Genomic DNA, 21,033 nt, shown 5'->3' on the forward strand with positions numbered 1-21,033 from the left:
AAAATAGCAGGAGAAGAGGGGGCAAACTCCAGATTTTTATGTTTTTTCCATTGGAATTCGGGAGTCGTGCCTACCAAGCCCTCTTCCTAGGTCCGGCGTTCTGAATTGTACACGGTTGCATGCGCTGATGTTTTAGCTGCAAAACAAAAGTTATCCGAACTAGATTGCTCCCATAATGCCCGAGTTATAACAATTTCCATCCAAAGAGTGTTCGAATTTAAAATTCCCGCCGAGAAGCCCGGACGGGAACGGGGTTATTTTCGTAAACCTGCTCGGGTGTCTAAAGGTTAATTTATAAATGTGTTAATTAATTAAAAATTAATATGTTTTGATGATGTCTTAATGAGTTACAAAGACATTTGAAAGCGGAACGTAATGTTTATAAAAGGGAAATTATAATTGAAAAATATAATATGCAACTACCGTGCGTCTATTTCCTTGCGAGGCCGAGAAATCGGAGAAGTGTGGCGGGCGTAGCTAGCGGAGATGCCGACATTTTCGACCAGTAATGTCTCTCTTATTTTTATGGACGAAAGCGTTTTGCTTCGCTCGGAATTGTTTGGAGGTTTGGAATGTACAACACTGTATCAAGATTACGTTGCAGACTAAACCGTTAAAAGTAATTGGTTTTCGTGAGCATTGTATGCAATCTGAAAACTCCGAGCTTGAGTTGTTTTTTCCGTCGCGATTTCAGGTGGCCTGGACAGAGCTGCGAATGGAGTAAGGAACAGACCTTGAACCAAGAGCGTGTTAATTTCGTACTGTGTGGTTTTTGGTTACTTGCCGTGCTACTTCTTTGGGTAATTGCAGTGTGTGTGTGTTGCGTGTAACTGAGGCGATTGAAATGCCAGCCGGAAAGTTCACGTTAGACCATTTTTTTTATTTTTATGGATGACACTTACGTGAAAACAGACTCGTGTCGAGACGTGTCTAGGCAATTTGCACAGAAATTCCCTGGCGTTTCACCTCCAGGTAGAGAGACGGTTAGACGTCTTGTCCTTGTATTACGAGGACTGGATCGTTAAATTTTAGAACGGAAGAAGAACCTTTGCGTGTGAATAAATATTTCATCAATTGATGCCAGGAATGCGTGAATGTAGGTGGACATCACTTTGAACAACTCTTATAACACAGGTTGGTGCACCTTTTGCAATATTGATATAAATATCTGCATGCTAAAGATAGGCTATGTCTATATAAATAAGCGGGACGTTACTGGTCGAAAATGTCCACATCTCCGCTAGCGCCGCCCGCCACACTTCTCTCGATCTCTCGGCGTCGGAAGGAAATGAACGCATTGTATATTTTTTCCATCCTTATCCTTCATATCCAACGTTCTTTTCTGTATAGAAAACGAGCCAAACGCGTATATTATAATCAATCAATTTCATTTGGGCCCACCACTAGCCAAGGCCAATTGGAAAGAACACATTTCCATCGCCTCCACATGTTTCTTTCGAGTCTAACTTCCCCGGGGTCCTTTTTGCACTATCAACAAATACAGATAATTTTCTCCATGGAATCGAAGGTAAAAAATAGCCCGTTTAAGAATCCACTATTCATAATTAGTCACGAAGATCACGGAAAGTGACAAAGTGTGCCTTAATGCGGCAGATTAATCGTCTGAAAGTGATATCATGTCACATTTTGCAACAGTTCATCATGTTTTTGCCCAGGAGAGCAATCATTGAGATTGTCAGATTGTCTGTCCAGAGAAGAGACATGCGAAGGTCGAACTTAACATGCATTCACGAAGACATACCTACACACATGTGTAAGTGTGAAGCAGCTGAGGTCGAACTTAACATGCATTCACGAAGACACACCTACACACATGTGTATGTGTGAAGCAGCTGAGGCAACTTCATATATACCGTATTTGTTGGCGTATAAGACGCCTCTTTTTTCGTAAACATTTTTTTTTAGAAAAATCTTTATCACTGAATTTTAAATTAATTTACAGTATTTAAAATATAAAGTAATATGTAAGTCTACTTTCAAAGAAAAACTTACATAATCTAACTAGGAAAGAATAGATTTTAATCGTCTCCGTATAAGACGCACTCTGTTTTTCAGATCTATTTCTAAAGGAAAAAAGTGTGTTTAATACGTCGGCATATAAGGTATATAAACGTATTATCTCTTTCTCTTGAAAGGTTTAGGTGGTCTGAAATAAGTAAATTGTAAGTATTGTTAAGGTTGTGGTATGATTTTCTATTCTGTACTATTTTAAATATTTTTGCACCATCCTTATAAGTCATGGATAAAGTAAGGGAAAATATATGAAATGGATGAATGAAAAAAACACAGAAACTTGCAGCAAAGAATAAAAAATATTACATTGTTGTTTCCCTGTCTCTCTTAACCTGAGTTGCCTCTTTGCTGGCTGAGTGATCAACTCACAATCTCGCAATTGATGGTTCTGGGTTCGAGTGTAGGTCAGTATCTTCTAATCAACATCCACCCCCAGCTGCTGAGAGCTCTGAGTGATGACTCCCGTTCTCGCCACTGAAATTTCTCAATTGTGCATTCTATGTACTTTTATAAATTTCTCTTTCATCAATTTTTGTTTAATCAATATTTGTCTTCATGGTTGCGATTAGCTAAATATGTCAGAAAAGTGCCTAATAATAAGAAAAATACAAAACCACTTTTCTCTTCTTTCATTTTCGACCTCCAAATAACCGGTGGCGCAACAGCCCTTGAGGACCAGGACTGCCGGTCACTACCACATGCCTTAGCAGAGGTGGGCGATCATCCAACCAGTTACGGGGTGACGTGTGGTCAGCATGACGAACACCCAGACGTAATTTCCTCACGATGGTGGATGGCCACCAGCCCCATACACAGCCCGAAATATCTCAGGAGGAAACCTGTAACGCTTCCTATAGGAGACTCGAACAAGTGCGCATCCCGTAGTACGAGCCCAATATACATATATATACACCTGTCAGGAGCGTATATTCTAGGCTAACTAGGCTATCTGCGAAGCCTGAAGTCTAGAAAGTAAAATACAGGAGAAAAAGTCTATCACAAATTGTAAATAAATATTATTCATATCAGTGAGATGATGATGCTGATTCTGGAGTTGGCAACCTGATTTCTTACGAGTTTGTAACCTGATTTCCTATGAGTTGGCAACCTGATTTCCTATGAGTTGGCAACCTGATTTCCTATGAGTTGGCAACCTGATTTCCTAAGAGTTGTCAACCTGATTTCCTATGAGTTGGTAAACTGATTTCTTATGAGTTGGCAACCTGATTTCTTATGTGTTGGCAACCTGATTTCTTAGGAGTTCGTAAATTTATTTCTATCCATAGCCTAGGACCACGTGACATAGTGAGATAGCCCAGATATTGGTCTTAGTATACGCCACTGACACCTGTATATAGGTGCAGGGCAAAACCGAGAAGAAAACTACGGGGTTTTCATTTTCTTTTATAATTTGTTGAAATTTAAATGTATACGGTACATCTATTTCGCGTCATAAGATTTAACAACTCCTACTGTAAATCAATGTGTACACCATATACAACCCCACATGCATCAAAACGAATTTCAACCTCAGAATACAATTACACCACATCACATCTTAATACCAATCCACTACTGTTATAGATTTCACACGTGGACAAAATCAGGAGAAGGAAACAATCAGTAAGTTAACTTAATTGCCTTTTACCTGCCTTTCTTCAACATTCATCCTTCGGTATTTAGCCGGAGATTAAAAGAGAAGTACTTCATCTTGGGAAAACAATTTCCACGGTGAGCTTCTCCAGAAGATGAAATTAAAGATCTGTAAAAAACAATGGTAGCTTCTTTACTGTAATAATCTACCAACAGGAGATTAGAAGGTATTTCAGCTTGTTGCAAGAACACCGACTATGCAATCGCGAATATCTCAGCTGGCATAGATGGTCATAAAGCCACCACTTCTTAGCCATAAACCTTGATGATCCTCAAGCGCCCAAGGCAGATGCAAGGGAAGAGGCGATCCACTTGTAACGTATGGCAGCGAGGGCCACAAAACAAAATCGATGCAATTGTTTATGCGTGAGGATGGTCGCCAATGTTCTTCTGATGTGATGCAACGATCACGTACTTTCTCCATGTCTCATCTTTGTTGCGGTACATGTGTGAGTGTTTACACATGTCTGGAAGGGAGCAGGTGGGGAGGGGGAGATGGTTTCAGGGGAAGTAGTGGGTGGCTGATATTCTTCTCCGTCACGTTGTTTCATCTTCTGGGCCCCAACCTTTCACTTGTGAAGTGTTGCCAACCTGAGTATTCGGTAAGATGCTGCTTTAGTTTACGAGGTGTTCACATGTATATAAAAAAAGAAAAAAAGTAGTCTAAACATAGTAATAAATAGAATCCATTAAAGGTTGTTGTAATGGATTTTCAGAAGTTTTCTTTCGCATTGGAGTTCAGTGATTCAACTTCCTGTGAAATGAAATGAGGGTAAGTTAGGGTGAAAGTTTGCAACTGCGTAAAACTTTTGTAATGAGATCAGGCACTTTGCTCCCTCACCCAAAATCCTACAAATGCTTCGATGGAAATTGTATATAGTGGTGATTAATTTTACTTCCTTACCAGGATTAATATCTTGTATAATAAGTCGTAATATACTGAGAAATTTATCTTCAGGGCTTCTACCCCACCCCCACTTTTTCTCCTTTAGATGGCGGCTGCTGATAAGGGATGAGCCCCCACCCCCCTAAAAAAATCTGTCTGCGGGCTTGAATAAGATATTTAAGTAAAAAATGAATACACACCTCCTAGTTTCTTCTGAATTATGCTTCCCATTTAACATTAAACATAACACATCACATCAAATCACATCAGGCCCGTACCCAGTTTTTTTTAGGGTGGGGGGGGGCAGATCCGAAAATTTGTTTATACATGTGTGTGTGTATATATATATATATATATATATATATATATATTCATACATAGAGAGAGAGAGAGAGAGATTACAAAAAAGTTGAAATGTTTTTTTTTCAAGTGTTAGATTTTATTTGATTCTTGCTTTCTCTTAATAATATTTCGTACTTGTATCAGTCTTGCATTCGTGTTTTATCATTATTTTGTACATGTTGTTAAGGCCCGAACCCAGGACTTCTTTAGGGGGGAGGGGGTAGATCCGAATATGTGGAACAAAGAGAAGATCATAAATGCTGTGAGGTTGATTAGATTGGGTTATCTTGGGTTGTTTTTCTGCCAAGTTTGTGTGAACGTGACCGAGAGGTTAAGTAATGGAATGATGAAATTTATGAAGAAACACACTCTCAAAGAACACCAATGCTCACGCTGAGATTCGAACCAGGAACCCCTTGCGTCATAGCCCGCTTTGCTAAGCACTCCTCCACAGTGGTCGGAGAAATGGTGTTGGAGTATTAGATGTGACCACCAATGCTAATGGTAATATTACAGCTAGAGATAAGCGTACAATTGTAGAGTTGCAACTTATGGTTCAAAGTAACAGAAAAAAATCAACTCACCGATACACCCCGCCCTCACTGTTGCCAAGTTGGCCCTTTTGGGGCCAGAACTGGCCCTTTTGAGTACGTACTCAGCCCCGAAATTCAGCAAAAGCCCCAAGGGGCTTTTTAGCCCTACAGAGAGAAATCTTGCTACAAATCTAGCCCTTTCAGTTATGAAATGTTTTTTTGGTATTTCAGTAAACTGCAAAGAAAAATTCACTTAACCGACCCTCCTCTGCACCTGCAAGCTCGTCCTGCGACCCCTCCTGGGGAGCAGGTAGCAAGTGCACATTGTCACTTTTTCCCCTTGTTTCTGGTTTTGATATGCTGTGTAGCCCGAGGCGAATTACGGATAACGTCGATTCCAGAAAATGCGAATCTTTGTTCAGTTGCATTGCATCTGGTCCTTGAAAGTTCACAGAAGTGCGGTGCGGAATCGACGAATCGTTCGTAACAGTAAGCTCGCCCAGAGACTAGTTCGTGCGTACGGCCGTGTGTGTGTGTGTGTATGAGAGAGAGTGTACGTGTGGATATATATGAAGGAGGAATATGCCGAAAATGTGTAATGCTTTTGTGTAATCTACTGCACCACAATTTAAGGGGGAAATAAATTATTTAAGTTAAGAAAATTTAATTTGGTTGAGCGTATGCCCCTCATCTTGACAGTTGATTAGTTGTGGTTCTTGAGTTTCAGAAATTTTGCACCAAAACACCCAAGAATTAAGAACCAGGTTTTTTTTCAGTGCGCAGCCGCACCTTTGTGAATCTAGCCCCTTGGATGTGAATTTTAGCTCCATTTTGGGTGCGATTTAGCCCGTTTTTCTCTCGTGCTGTTGGCAACACTGCCCGCCCTCTCATCCCAACAATCATCCACACAGTCGCTTAACAATGTTTTCAAAATTCCTTTCATTTTTAATTTTTTCTTCTCATTGCAAAGTCATGTTAAATCTATGTTTATAAAATAACGTATTCATAAATTAAATGTTGCATATTAAATTACTATTATTACAATAAAGAAAATGTAAGTGTGAGTTAACAAAAAAGAAAATACATTTTCGCATCACGACTGCAGTTCGAATGAAGTTGGGACTGGGTTTAAAAGTAACGGACTGTCCCGACTAAATCGCTAAATCTGACATCTTGTAGCCTTGCATCAATGATTATAAAATTAAAACTACCCAATATTGCAGACTACAGACTTCTATTTATGCAAGAATATAATTGACATTTTTTCAAATTTGGAAAATCGTCGATGCTATTTTCGTAGTTTTTTATAGTTTCACATTTAAGTATTTCATGGTTCAGGGGGGCGGGGGGAGGGCATCACCACTTCTCTTACAGTTAACACCTTCCAATTCTAAAACATACCCCAAATAACATAAGCAGAATCACACAGTGAACTTAATGAAATCGAAATGCACTTTTAACAAAATCTTAATGTCCTTCGTTCCACGTGCGTTATCACAGTTTAATCAATAACCAATTTTGGGAGAAGTGAAATACGTCACAATCTCCCCACCGAGGTGACCTAACAACACTGCATGGATCGAAAGAATGCATGCATATTCTGAAAGTTGGCAACACTTCATCGGATTTCTGTCGCTCTAGAATCCATATGGGTCGGATCACCCGAGGCAGCATCTGCAACAAATGACGTCATCTCCCTCTGGCTACTGGCACATGTAACTAACTGTCAGTCGAACGCTTCTGACGTAAAGGGATTCCCTATGTGTAACCCACGTACGTTCCTCTAGATTCCCACTACAGTGTACGTGATCTGGAAAGAGTCTCGATCACTCTGATAACACCTCTAGATTTTTCGCAACAACAAGGTTCAAGCATGAATTCAAGAATAATAACAGAAAGGAAAGATACATGCCTTACCCAGATATCGGTTCCAAGACCCTTCATTGCCCAGTGAGGCACATAGTGGTTCGGATATCACTTCAAAATGTAGGTCTCAGTCCCGATTAACATTTCTGTGCATGAAGAAGAACCCGAAACCCTTCACTTAATAGTCTCAGAGGCCGATGGCGTTGAGTTCTAGACTCATAATTCTGAGTTCTGGCTTCGAATTCCTGATATGGTATTGGACATGCCCCCCCCCCCCCCCGCCCAATTGGTTTAATAAACATTTCCCATCATTTATACAATCTAATCAACAATTAATCGTTTCATTATATTACTTCGATGATTTTGAAAAAAAAAGTATTTATGGTTTGTTTATAATGTTTGTATTCGCCAATAATATGTTATTTTCCTCATAACCTCAACATCTTTCAGAATTTGTTTTGGAAAAAATAATACTGTAATTTGCTATATTTAATTTTATGTTGTCGCAAAAGCAAAAATTCAGACATATTTCGATAGATTTTTCAAAAGTTGAAAAAATATGAATGAACTCCTACAATAAACATAATGAAGAATAATAATGTTCTTGTACAAGATTAGATATTGTGTGGAGATCCTGCTGACGCAGAAAGCAAGCGTCTTCAAATATTTATTGAAACTCAAATCATCCGTGTTTTTGTTAATTGTAACTAATTACTACAAAAGTACAGTGGGATCCATGAGTATTATCGTGCAAATTGTCCATGACTATTTTAATTAAAATTTATCTTACGTCCTATATGTTTTTAAGCGATGGATTTTTATGTATGATGTTTGCAGAAGTTGTCAACAGCTTGTTTTGAGTTTTCTTTTAATTCTTGAAGCTCTTATTAGGTCAAATAAAGTGCACGAACATGGTGATGGACAATTTGCAGGATAATACTCATGGATCCTACTGTACTTCGTTGTTAATGTACAAGTATTGCTCGGCAAATTGTCCATGACTATTTTCATAGATTCTCTTGCATCTTATGGAATGGATTCTTTCGTAAGCTGGTGGAGAGATTTGGCATATTTTTCAATTCCTGGAGCTATCATTCCTTAAAACACAGATAATACACAGGGCAATGGGCTTCGAAATACTTATGCATCCCACTCTACCACCACTCTACATGTATGTTTTATTCGTACGTACAATGAACTTCGTCATGGACAATTTGTCTCTTACCTTTGCTGCTGACTGTAATATGAATTTTGATGTCCTTGTTCTGTACAAGATCTACTTCGTGCAATCAGCATTTGTTTGATTGAAATGTTGTAACTGAAGTAATTCTGGAGTGACATAATGCGAACGTTTCTGTTTTGTATTGTATTCTTTGCGTTTCTTGCAATGGTAAAGAGTGAACAATGTAAGTATAAATAATTCGTTTATTTACAAGATGAAATCTCTTAAAGTATATATTACTGTATCCTATTATTAATGCTACGATTAATATAATGTATATTAAGACCTGGAATCCTGGCTTTGAGAATATGTTTGCCAAGAGAACGTTCAAAGTTCAGTTATAAAGTGAAACACATATTAACTATTATCGGCGTTAGAGGATTTATAACAAACGAGGCATTTTATGTGAACATATGATGTATATATAACTTTAAAGATTTCTAATTAAGTTTCCTTAACAATTTACAAAACCGGTAGGTTTGTTGTAACGAACATATTTTAGTGCAAATTCATTGATACGTTATTTCAAAATCCACAATACAATATCACAGTGGTTCTTGACTTGTGGTTTTCACTTTAAGAATGTAGTTAAATATTTTACACCAGTTCCAAATTAGCGTTATTGCCACTGCATTGACATCGGAGGTTAAACAGCTGTTTCCTCGGTCGTATTTTGCCAGAGAATATCATCGCGACGATGAAGATGTATGATGAATAGCTTAATACGTACATGAAAGGCCAAATACATGTTGAAAATTCATGACTTAGCCAGATTTGTAGCTCAGATTCTTGGGTAGAAGGATCATGCATTGACCTCCCACATGTTCGGCCGTTGTAAGTTTCATTTCCCTATGATGTCCAAAATGCATGTATAGAAAGAATAGAATTTGAAGGGTCGGGGGTGGGGTAAAATCAGCAAAGTCAATTTTCTGTTTTAAGTGAGGTATAGTGGTGTTATATGAAGAGAGGCATGACTGAGAAATGTGAATTGGGGGGGGGGGGAAGCATATAACTCATTACCACCATTATTTGTGGCCCATTTCATAATTCTCGTCCATGCCTATCGAAAGAACCTTGGATAGAACCTTACATCGAAAGAACGCCACTACCTCGCTTAAAACAAAAAAAATATTACCTTGTTTATCCCCCGACGGCAAAAGAACAGATACATATACATACACCACATACGAACCACATAAACTTAAATAAAAGGGTTTACAGTACTAAAACCTGTGAATAATAATCGCATTAATAATAATCTGCGTGTGATCTATGCTTAAGGCTAAATAAATATATAAATGATGATCTTCCCAATAATACACATTTCTCCACCACTCGTGAAAGGCTATGCATTCCTGGATTCCATATTCCAGTGTTGCTCATGATTAAGTGTGTAGACTATGTACACATTATATAATATATATGTGTATATAGTTATATAATGTGTGTGTTTTACGGATCCTAGGTACTCCAAATTAATCTGAAAGTAGTAACACATTCTCCATATTTATTTAGAATTCGTAAATGAACTTTAATCGAGCTCCGCATGATTTTTTCTTCTTGGTGGTAGATGCATACTAGCGGTTAGAAAACTTGTCTTTGATGGCACTGGGAGATGGATATCTAGTGCAGCGTTCCTAAGAAAAGATAGAACCAATGTACGCACACACACACACGAGTTCACATGTGTAGACAGCAGAGCCAAATTGAAGTTTACTATAGAAGAAGGAGTTGAGGCCACGTACAGTCACCGGAAATAAAACTTGGACACTTATATCCTGAAATACTAGCTTCCGTGCAATACGTTATACTGGTTGCCTAACTATGAGGCAGAACTTCCTATTGAAAAGTTGCTATTGAACTTGGCTTGACATTCTTGATTTAGGCAAAACACAAAGCATTGCAGTGAAGGAGGTATTTCAGGGTCTAAGTGTCCATTATTATTGCCGGCAACTGTACATCGATATGACAAGTAACACATTGACCCTAATACAGTATGTATAGGTAAGTAAGTGCATTTTTTAAGAGAAGGGTAAGATGGTCGACGTTTGAGGTACTGTGAAAGCTAAATATCTTGGTTTGACTTTCCAAATTGTAGAATACCTAAATTTACCATTTATCCTCGTCGTGACTAAGCTCAAGAGAGATTGAAAAGCGAAGTAAAATAAGAAAAAATAGTATGTTAAAATATACAGGGTGTTTTCATGAACTTGATTTAAACTTGCAGGGTGGATTGGGATTGCCTATGACAGTGGAATAAAACAACTAAAAGATAAATGCGGCTTGTAGATTTAATGCGAACATTACTACAGCGTATCTGGGACGAAAACAGTACAATAATTGCTCAGCGTCGCAGGAAGCTCTGTCGCATCTGCTCTAACATCTCCGGAGTCGTTCTCACGATATCACAGCCAGCAAGCTACTTGTCGGGGGGGGGGGGGGGTGCAAGGGGTGGCCCACGGCTCGGCACCCAATCGTCAGCCGTTTAAGTGAGGATGACCTGTCGGCAAGAATTCTTGCTGACGACTCCAGAGCGGATGCGACAGAGATTCTCGCAACTCTGTCGTGCCTACATCGACGCTGGGGGCCTCCATTTTGAACAATTCCTTTACCGTTTTCGCTCGTGGAGTGCTACGATACACTGTAGTGATGTCCGTATAAAATCTTCAATCCGCATCTCTCAGTTGTTACCTCATATTGGTACTTGGGTGAGTCTCCATCCACCCTGCAAGTTTGAATCAAGGCCATGGAAACATCCTGTATATGCATTTGTTGAGGAGAGTGTTGAGAAGTCGACTCACGACCTCCATGTCGAATATTCTTGGTTCGAATCTCAGAGAACATATGGGTTTCATTGGTTTGTACTTTCTCTATTTAATCTATGTATAATTCATGCTCATATACGTAAATAGATAATATTTTTTTAAAATTACTGAATACAAAAACAATATTACTTAATTTTTATTTCCTTTCCTTATACAGTTCAATGTTACGTTTGCACTTATCCAGGAAATAACAAGTGTAAAATGGGGAAGAAGTCTCCAAAGGTACCCTGTAAATTAGGGTCGTGCCAAGTCGCCATTACAAAAACTTCAGGCAGTGGTAGGTAACAGGGAATCAGGGATTGGAATTGACTACTCATAAATCTGAAAAACTTCTCATTCTTTTTTAATTCCTTCTAGAATGTTTACAGTAGGTAACCTCCTGTCGTATGAAACTTTTAGTTACTGTCACGTATTCAAATATATATATTTCTTGTACGTCTTATTTTACCTCAGGAGAATTGAACACAAATATAATATTTTCCCCCACTGTTTATTTTTTTTAATTTTCGAAAGTTGTGCTGCAAGTAAATTGTTGGCACAAACTTTCATTTTGATTTTCCCAAGTACTTTTACTAAACTTTTAACTTCTTGCATAAAATTGTACCTAATTCGTATTCTATTAAGTTTTGAATTCTCGAAAGTGATCCTACAGCATTTATTTATACGAACCAACACTTTTGGTCTGGATTTTTCGTGGGGAAAGACGTGCAAATTTTTTGTTTTGCTGTACAAAACTGTACCAAAATTTAACTATGTCCCTGAAATGTTGGTTTTTGATTTTATGAACGTGATACTACGAGGCGTGTCAGGAGAGTGAAGATACAGCGGATATTTATCTTAGGGAAAATATGTAAGATATAAGTTGACAACACTGACAACACCTTGATCCTTACTCTTTCCAGTAGCGTTCAATCGCAGCACTGCGCTGTGTCTTGTGTGAGTCACACGTGCTGGAAATGGGTGTGGCAATAAAGAATCCAGCCAAATGCCAAGTTCGGGCTGTGGTACCGTTTCTGCAGGCAAAAGGTGAATGTTCAGTGGACATTCATCGTCAAATTGCGACAGTTTATGGGAACATTATGAATAGTCGAAATGTGACGAAGTGGTGTCTGGCCTTCGCAGGAAGTAGGACAGATATCCATGACGAGTAGAGGAGCGGGAGCCCGTCTGTGATCTCTGATGACCTTCTAAAATAATTGAAAGCAATACACCACTTCGTCACATTTTGACAATTCAGAATGTTCCCAGTAACTCACAATTTGCTGGACATTCGCCTTTTGTCTGGAGAAACCGTATCACCCGAACTTCACATTTGGCGCGATTCTTTATGGCCGCAGATATTTCCAGCACGTGTGACTCACACAAGACTCAGCGCAGTGCTGCGAATGAACGTTACTAAGCCGCGCGTCAGGTTAAGTTTGCAGCAGGTTTTATGTATCAATCCGCGCGAGAACTGAGCTCAGAATCTTCCGTGCCAGTCTTTCCTCAACCGCCGAGCTGCTTACATCGCAGACACTGAGAAAATCCACAGTATTGCCAACCGCACAACACATCAAAACCCGCATGCATGTCAAGTGGAATGTATTTTTGCTTCTCTTTGTCTCCTGAAACATAAAATTTTAAAAGTACTTTCTGCGCATATATTATTTAATAAATGTGTCGAAATAACTTCTAAACATGGGAGCATGTGTGTATATTTCGAGCACGCAAAACGAAAAATAAACGGAGATAAAAGTAAACAACAATAGGTCCCTCTTGAATTTAATGACAAATTATTGTTTTTGGTTTAGAAAGAAATACATTTATGAAAAACGTGGTTGCTTCGTTCGCAATACATCCGTTACTGTAAGACACACGCACTTCAAGTTATATCACCAAAAAAGCATGATTTGTTATTGGTGATATATACAATCAGGTGCATTGTCTGTTGCTATTACTCTGGTTTCAATTTATGAATCACTTCACTAAACCAGGATTCAAATCTTGGTCTGTCCATTTCTTGCTGATAATCACCCTTCACTTTCTTTGCGCGGAACAGTAAATATGCGCCTTCAACAAAGCTTTCATTGCCGCCAGTGGGTGAAACAATAAGCCTCCCCCTTCCCCTCTCCCTTTATCGTCGGTTTCTTCAGCCCTGGCGCTGGTTTTGCACGGTGGTATCCTTCCATGTTTTATTGTCCCTTCCCCCACCGAGTTGATGGACGTCTCGTCCAAATAATAAACATGTTTCTTCTCACTGCGATATCTTTTAATACCGCGGAGATTCATTTGTCGTCAAACAATCGTTTCCTCTTGCTAAACTCAAACCGCAAATCATTCAACACCCGGGATACAATTCGTGCGCACATTGAAGGCAAATCACCTTTGATCTTGTTGCCGCAAGGAGGATTATGCATTTAAAACAACTTTCTTGACTTTGAAGAGCATTTCCCTTCGGATGAAGCCCAAAATAACATTCGGGTAAAACCGCGCGCTGAACAGGAGATTCAGCCATTCTCGCCGCTCTACAATAAACATAGGGTTAAAATAGTTGTATGTGCAACACTGGTATCACCGATTCCACGCGCTCTGCAACGCATTCAGTCTCGCTCGACTCGCTCTAAAGTTTCAGTGTCTCTTCAACGCAATACACATACCAGTTGGCGAATCTGCGGTTCTAAGTTCGTCTGCACAGTGATTGCAACCAATTAAGCCCATACCTGCTAATGGATGTATTATTTTGTCTGTATATTACAAATTAAATAACTGTTTTCTTGCAAGTATGCAGTTGTGTCCGAATAGAACCCGTCTCAGTGGAACTATATTCTTGCGCGCACGTTTGGATCTACATATGCGAAAACCTGCTGCAAGGTTGACTTGACGCTTGGAAGAGTAAGGATCAAGGTTACTGTCAGTGTTGTCAACTTATATCTTACATATTATCCCTAAGATAAATATCCGCTTTATCTTTACTTTCCTGACACGCTTCTTACAAGTAAATGGAGCTTTCAATTAACATGCAAGATAATTATTTAATATTTTAGCAATTTGTTCAGGTTTTGTTTAAACCCACGCCTTTAATATACTTCAGCATATTTTCTCAGACATTTTACTCAAATAGTAATTGTAATGAATAGTAAGAATAAAAAATATTTTAATAGGGGTCTAATTCGGCAGTGTTGTAACCAGACATTGGCTGATGAACTGTCTATCGGAGTCCACGTTAAACTGTACGACCAGTTCCGGTTATCACAGGTGTGTAAAAAGGACTTGAGAAAGCTATTATTAATTTTCGGCAAACTTTTGTCTAGGCCAAGATAGTTTACGTAAAAAAATTAAGATCAAGGTGGGGGGTGGTTTGCTACCTTTTGTCTGACTGGTTGTTGAATGCTTTAATTGTTCTCATTACCTATCCTGAACAATATAGATATTAATTGAAACTTATTATAAATAGGAGACTTGTAATTAAGGTTATAAATTATCTATTTACTTTTCAGAAATCACTGCAATAGAACGACTCTGTGTCGCTGGGAAAGCGGACACGTCTTGCAAGAAATTACCCCATCTCGTTATATATTCCGAAACGTGTAAGACATCTTTGTGTAATTCGCTAGACACTGTACCTTCAACCTGTGACGCCCCCAGTATAATTGGAAGTGAAGTATTTATTCTACTGAATATGCTACTTGTCTTTCTGGTCTAATTTTTCCTCGTAAAGATTTCACGACGGAAATAGAAGAAGGGTTTATTTTATTACGAGGGCGTGCCAATGAACTTTCATCGTAGATAATGTCTTCTTTGGGAATTTTATCAAGAAATTAACTTAATTTGTATACAAATGTAATGTAAACATATAAGATGAATGATAGTTTGCTTTTCTCGGCGGAAATGGTTCTGTAAATTTTATTTTCATTTTTGAAACGTTGTGTTTCCAACACGGACCGACCTGGATCGAACTTGTAAACTTATCTCTTGTGAATAAATTTATTGTTGTAAGGAAAGTGTTCTAGGATGATAATCTGCAATTTTGATCCTTCAATTCAGAACCGAGTGGAGACCAACATCAGTTCTTTCTTTAAACCATTCCAGAAATGGACTGACGAAGTGTGACGTCACCAGAGCCAGTGCCAAGGATGTATGTCTCCAAACAAACTTTCACGCGGCGAAACCTTTATGCTCCGGCACTGCAAACTGATCACGAAGATGTGACTTTTATTACAGTGACAACAGATAGGAAACAGAAAGATTATGTGTATCGTACATCAATGTAAAGACTAGATTCTGGAGAATACCTAGATATTTTACTCAATCCTCACGAATTAGGGGTTAGACCTACGATCAGTTTTCACCAAGTATGATATCTTTATTTTTAAAAAACAAATTACACGCATGTGGTAAAACCGTCAATGTTCCGAAGGCTTCATTTTTTCATGCGTTTCTTCAAAAAATACCCGATTTTCTTTCGTTATTTCTTATTTAACTCATCCTCTGTAAGTATCGGTAATTAGTCAAATATCTGTACATTCACCAGAATCTAATCTTTACACTGATGTGCGACACACCTCACCATTTTGCTTGCTAAGTGCTGACAGTGTAACAAAAGTTACCTCTTTTATATACATTTTCGATGCAAAAGGATAAAGCAAGCGGGTTGAAAGTTTGTTTCGAACATACTATACACCCGGGACATCAGCTGCTAGTAACGTCACAGCTTAACTAATCCATTGCTTACCATAGAGGGCATTCGTAACATCTTATCTTCTACGATGTTTGCAACAAAATAAAATAATGTCGAATGCAAGAAAAGGAATATCCCTTTCGGTTATATCTCATCTATGATATTCAGAGCATTCCACTGGAGTGAACCAATCGAAATGAGAAAGGGGAAGCAGGGAGAAACATGCACAAACTAAGTTTCAGTTTAGTTCGGTATTTTAATATCACTGTCTTTTATTTTTACTACAGAGATGTTATTACGTGTGAGTAAACAATGTTCTGTCGCCAGCAGAAGATTTTCACGAAACCTGATTCACCGTCTGCGTTCCACTTACCGCCTTCACACCTATTTTGCCACTGGACTCCGCCAGCTAGGGCATGCGCTCTTGCGTCGATGGCCGGGACTAACATACTGTACCGTACCCAAGCACATTCATTAAAGGATGACTGTTGTGTCTGTGACTGCACACCTTACCGTCACTATTGTTAATAAATATACACATTCTATGCAATCAACAAACATATTGCTAGTTGCCAGGTCTGGATTTAGGCTATGTAGTATGTAGAGGCCCGGAGCGAACAACATCATATATTCCCCCATAATCTCATACACAAATTCAATTATAACTTTCAGGCAAAATCATGTCAGATATTTATACAACATTTTTCAATACACACAAACATAATTTTGTGTTACTTTACAAGTCACTTTTCCAGCGGTAGATGCTCCTTTGCAGACGAAGGTTCGGGGCCATAGCCCTCCAAGTCCCCTTAAATGCTAATCTTGTTGCCTATGAAGATTTTAAATAGATCTACTGGTACTTGTTTTGGATTATAAGCATGAAAACTTGAAACAGCTATTGGTGAGATGAGTTCTTGAGTTGTTATTTTAAGTCCACTTTATGCACAGTAAGGCTAATCGGGACTGGACCTACAGTTTAAAGTGGGATCCGAACCACTTGTGCCTCCACCGGGTATCGAACCCGGGACCCCTTCAAGGCGAGGACGCTACCACTGCGCCATCGGGGAGGCCCTATTGGTGAGATGAATCAAACCTTAACTTCGTTGAACATTGTGAAAATATAACGGCCTTTCCTTCGCACCCGAATCTTATATTTACCAGAATTAATACATTTTCACAAATCAGTAAGCTATAATGAATTACAGCCTCTCTCTTTATGTTTTCATGTAAAACTTTCTTTAACTTTTCTGAATTTTAGTAATATATGATGCTATGAAGACCAGTGTTTGAGACGTAGATAATATGTCATAATCATATTATGATCAGACCTTCAGTTAACAGCCAAAACTGTATAAACCGGGTGATTCCGACATGCCAGTGAATGTATTTTCGCATTTCCAGTAGCTTCAACAATTTTGAAGAATGCGAGCCATTGTGTTACACGATATTGCAACAATATTCCACTTTATAAGCGAGTACAGTCTATTTTAGCAATGAATGCAAACTATATTAGCATATTTCAAGTCCTGGCTTTACTGACGGAGAAAGAAATACCTTTACTACTTGTTTATAATTGTATAAGTTAGTCAATGCAGTTACAAATCGTAAGACATTATTCAACGTGTTAAAGAATAAAATAATATTCTAACTGAAGCAGAGGGAAATTGTGTTACTAAGTATGAACAGTCAATATTATATGAAGTACTGATGTCTTAAGCATTTTCTACATGAATGTTATACCTATTATGGATATTTAGAAAACGCTTTTCGTAATGAATTTATGTTTGTACGAGAAAGATAAAAATATGATTTGTATGTAAACGTAGCTTCATAGTTTATGGTACCGTAATCTTTTAAGTACAATGGCTATTTTTTAACACACATTAAGTGTGAATGCTCTATTGTGATTGACACAAGGCAAATATTAAACTTTAGGCTAAGAATACAGTATTAATTGTACATACGACGTACATAAATTTATTTCCACAAAATGTACATTATTAATAAGATTGTTAAAATTACGCATAGTGTGGTTGGAAAGCAAAAAAAATAAAAAAAATGGCAGAATATTTCACTTCCGGCGGAGAACGTGCCCTTTGGGGGGCGGATTCTACATTAATTCCCGAACTCACTTTATCCAATATTATTAGATATGGCCGCCAATATGGCCACGAAAAGTCTAAAAATAACCCTTTCAGCGATGTGATCATGTTTGAGAAAAGAACCTTATGGTTTTGAGGTTCCAGAACTCAACTGTGGCATCAAAAGTAGTGTCAGACTAAGCCCACGAAATAATATTAGTTTAATTTTTTATAATCTGTATATATACATGCTGTTTCAAAAGTCTGACACCAAAGGAGAAACTGCGTTATTAGTGCAGATGGCGAAAAATGGAAAGAGGGAAAAGTTGTTGGAAATATGAGGTTTCAAATATAATTTGCTTGAATTTTCAACGTAGCGTGCACCGTTGAGGATGTACGCTGGTGCGAGCCTCAATGAGAACTGACATTGCCTTGTTGCCACATGCTTCGTCCTTAAAGGGAGCATTTACATTATCGCAACACCGTAATGTACTCGGTAAATTGAGAATGATGGCGCAAAATTAAAGGCAAAGTAAGAAGTGCATGTGTGTGTGTGTACAAAAAAACACAGACACACACTCACACATACGCACAAACACACAACTACAAATCTTGTAATTGTGGCTGAGGTTTTCTGGAATAGAGGTTGTTCATTAGGGTATAGTGATATGAAGAAAGGATGAAATTTCGAAATGAAAGGGGTCTTAATTGTTTCCTTTCTAATCAGGGTAGATCACCACTAAAATATATTTGCGCTCAGGCAACATCTTCTGTTGGCACATACCGGAAATGCCAACAATCAAATTAAGAGGGTAAGGGTTCACACAGACTTCGTCTTCGGTGCCCTAGGTTCGCTGTATCGAGTAAGTTGTGTGTCTCAATGAATAAGGAAAGACATCTGGTACCGTTCATCGAAAGGATGGAAGCAGTGGACCAAAACCAGCAGAAGAAAAATATTTAAATATGTAATGATTCGTGTGTTACGGGTTGCTATCTTCCGTCATCACGCTGCTTCTCCTCCAGACGCCTCTGGCACACAGCCAAAGAGCTGGCAGCGAACCTAGGGCATTCCATTCACTCTCAGAGCATTTCCTTCTTCGTCTTCAAAAAAGTAAGGACCGATCAAACCCCCCACTCCAAATCCCATACCAAACCGTAACTCTATGAGGATGCATTTCCTTTTCCTGAATCACTCTTGGGTTCTCAGATCCCCATATCCGGCAATTATGCTTGTTTACGAACCCGTTTAAATGAAAATGAGCTTCATCGCTGAAATGATGCGCTTTGCGAAACCCTCGTTCTCTCGTTCCCTTTCAAGGATCCAGTCGACAAATTGCCGTCGTTTTCCATGATCCTCTGGTTTCAGTTCCTGCGTTAAGTGCACTTTGTATGCGTGCAAGTGCAGATCTTTCGTCAAGATTCTTTGCATTATTGTTGGTGCCATATGCAGTTCTTGAGCACGACGGCGATACGATTTTGCAGGACTCACAGCAACAGAATCACGCACAACAGCAACGTTTGCTTCACTCCTGCGACTTCCAGGGCATCCAGGGCTTTTGATGTTTTATGTTGATCCAGTTTCTTCAAATTTCTTGATCAACCTACGAACAGTTGATTCGTTCGGTGCACGAAGATGACCAAGTATCGTACGGAGTTTCCGAACAGTCACCGCGAAACTTTCACCATTCTTGTAGTGCGTTTTGACAATCAAAACTCGCTGTTTCTTACTGTACATTTCCAAGGCGTTAACAACACACACAAATAGTAGAACAACTGAAACGTTTCTCAACACAAAACCTGATAACTGATAACAACAATCGCACAAACAATGCTGCCAACCAAACAAAAAAAATATGGCGTTCTTTTCCCGGCGTTCTTTATGGATCACCCTCTACATTAGGGCCTATTTCTAATTGTGTAACAACGCCGGGAATCATATTAACAAGTATAGTTCATAATCACATAAGCAACTAGCATTTGCTTATATTTATTTTGAACACTGTAGAGCGGGATGCACAAATATTGATACGCAAATTGCCCATCGGTAAATTCAATGACGTTGTTTTTACCTAATCTGAAATTAAAACAGAACACCAACGTAGTAACAGACAATTTCTACACCAGCAATAGTTGAATTGCAAACTCTAAAACACGTAGGATGTAGTAGAAAATTAATAAAAATTGTGCTGGACAATTTGCATGGTAATACTATGAATTCCACTGTAGCTTCGTATTGTAGGAGTCAGTTAATTAGATATACGTATATTATTATCTATCTTGTTTGCTCAAGTTGGATATGACAAGCTTGCTTCAAGCATGCAGCTTTCGTGACAAGCTTGGTTCAATTTTGACACGTGGTATAACTAGTTGGTTTGATTCAAGCCTGATTTAAGCTTCCAGCTTGCCATTATATGCTTGCACTTTATATGAATAGCTAGTTTTTAACTTGAAATAAGCTTACTGTGCTCTCTGATTTAATTCAAATATCGACATGAAAGAACAATACCTATTTAGTACAGTCATGGACACTTCTGGGCTATAACAACGCCATTGGCTTTCAATGGAATCATTACAACACAGAAGTGTTTGTGACTGTACAATTACATTCACCAAATTCTGAATAGGTACGTAGTTCATGAAACTATCTTAGTAATGAATACATATGATTAGTGAATTGCATGTACTGCTAATTTTCAGAATAATAGAACTTAGTGTTTGCAGATTCGATAAATACTACTGTTATTTTACCATATCGAATATCCTCTAAACCTCTGCTAACATTACAATGGACTGTCAATAAAATAATATAAAATGCAAACTAATCTAGGTAAAGTTCAAGTCCTGATTCGAACGTCAGTTCGGTATCTTTGACATAGGTCGAGAGGAAGCCAACCGGACGCGTTTCAAGCCAGTACCTGTTTTTTCTGAGAAGTG

The 21,033-nt window shown here is 38.5% G+C and overlaps 1 long non-coding RNA gene across 1 annotated transcript; it reads left to right on the forward strand.

The window, feature by feature from the left end:
- Nucleotides 1–8,578: 8,578 nt before the first annotated feature.
- Nucleotides 8,579–15,291, forward strand: LOC145989338 (uncharacterized). The gene is made up of 3 exons (XR_014441827.1): nt 8,579–8,720; nt 11,519–11,638; nt 14,838–15,291. It is a non-coding gene; the product is annotated as an uncharacterized LOC145989338 (long non-coding RNA).
- The last annotated feature ends 5,742 nt before the right edge of the window (nt 15,292–21,033 follow it).

Source organism: Lepisma saccharinum, chromosome 6, assembly GCF_977018435.1.
Source record: "Lepisma saccharinum chromosome 6, izLepSacc3.1, whole genome shotgun sequence".
Taxonomy (NCBI): Eukaryota; Metazoa; Arthropoda; class Insecta; order Zygentoma; family Lepismatidae; genus Lepisma; species Lepisma saccharinum.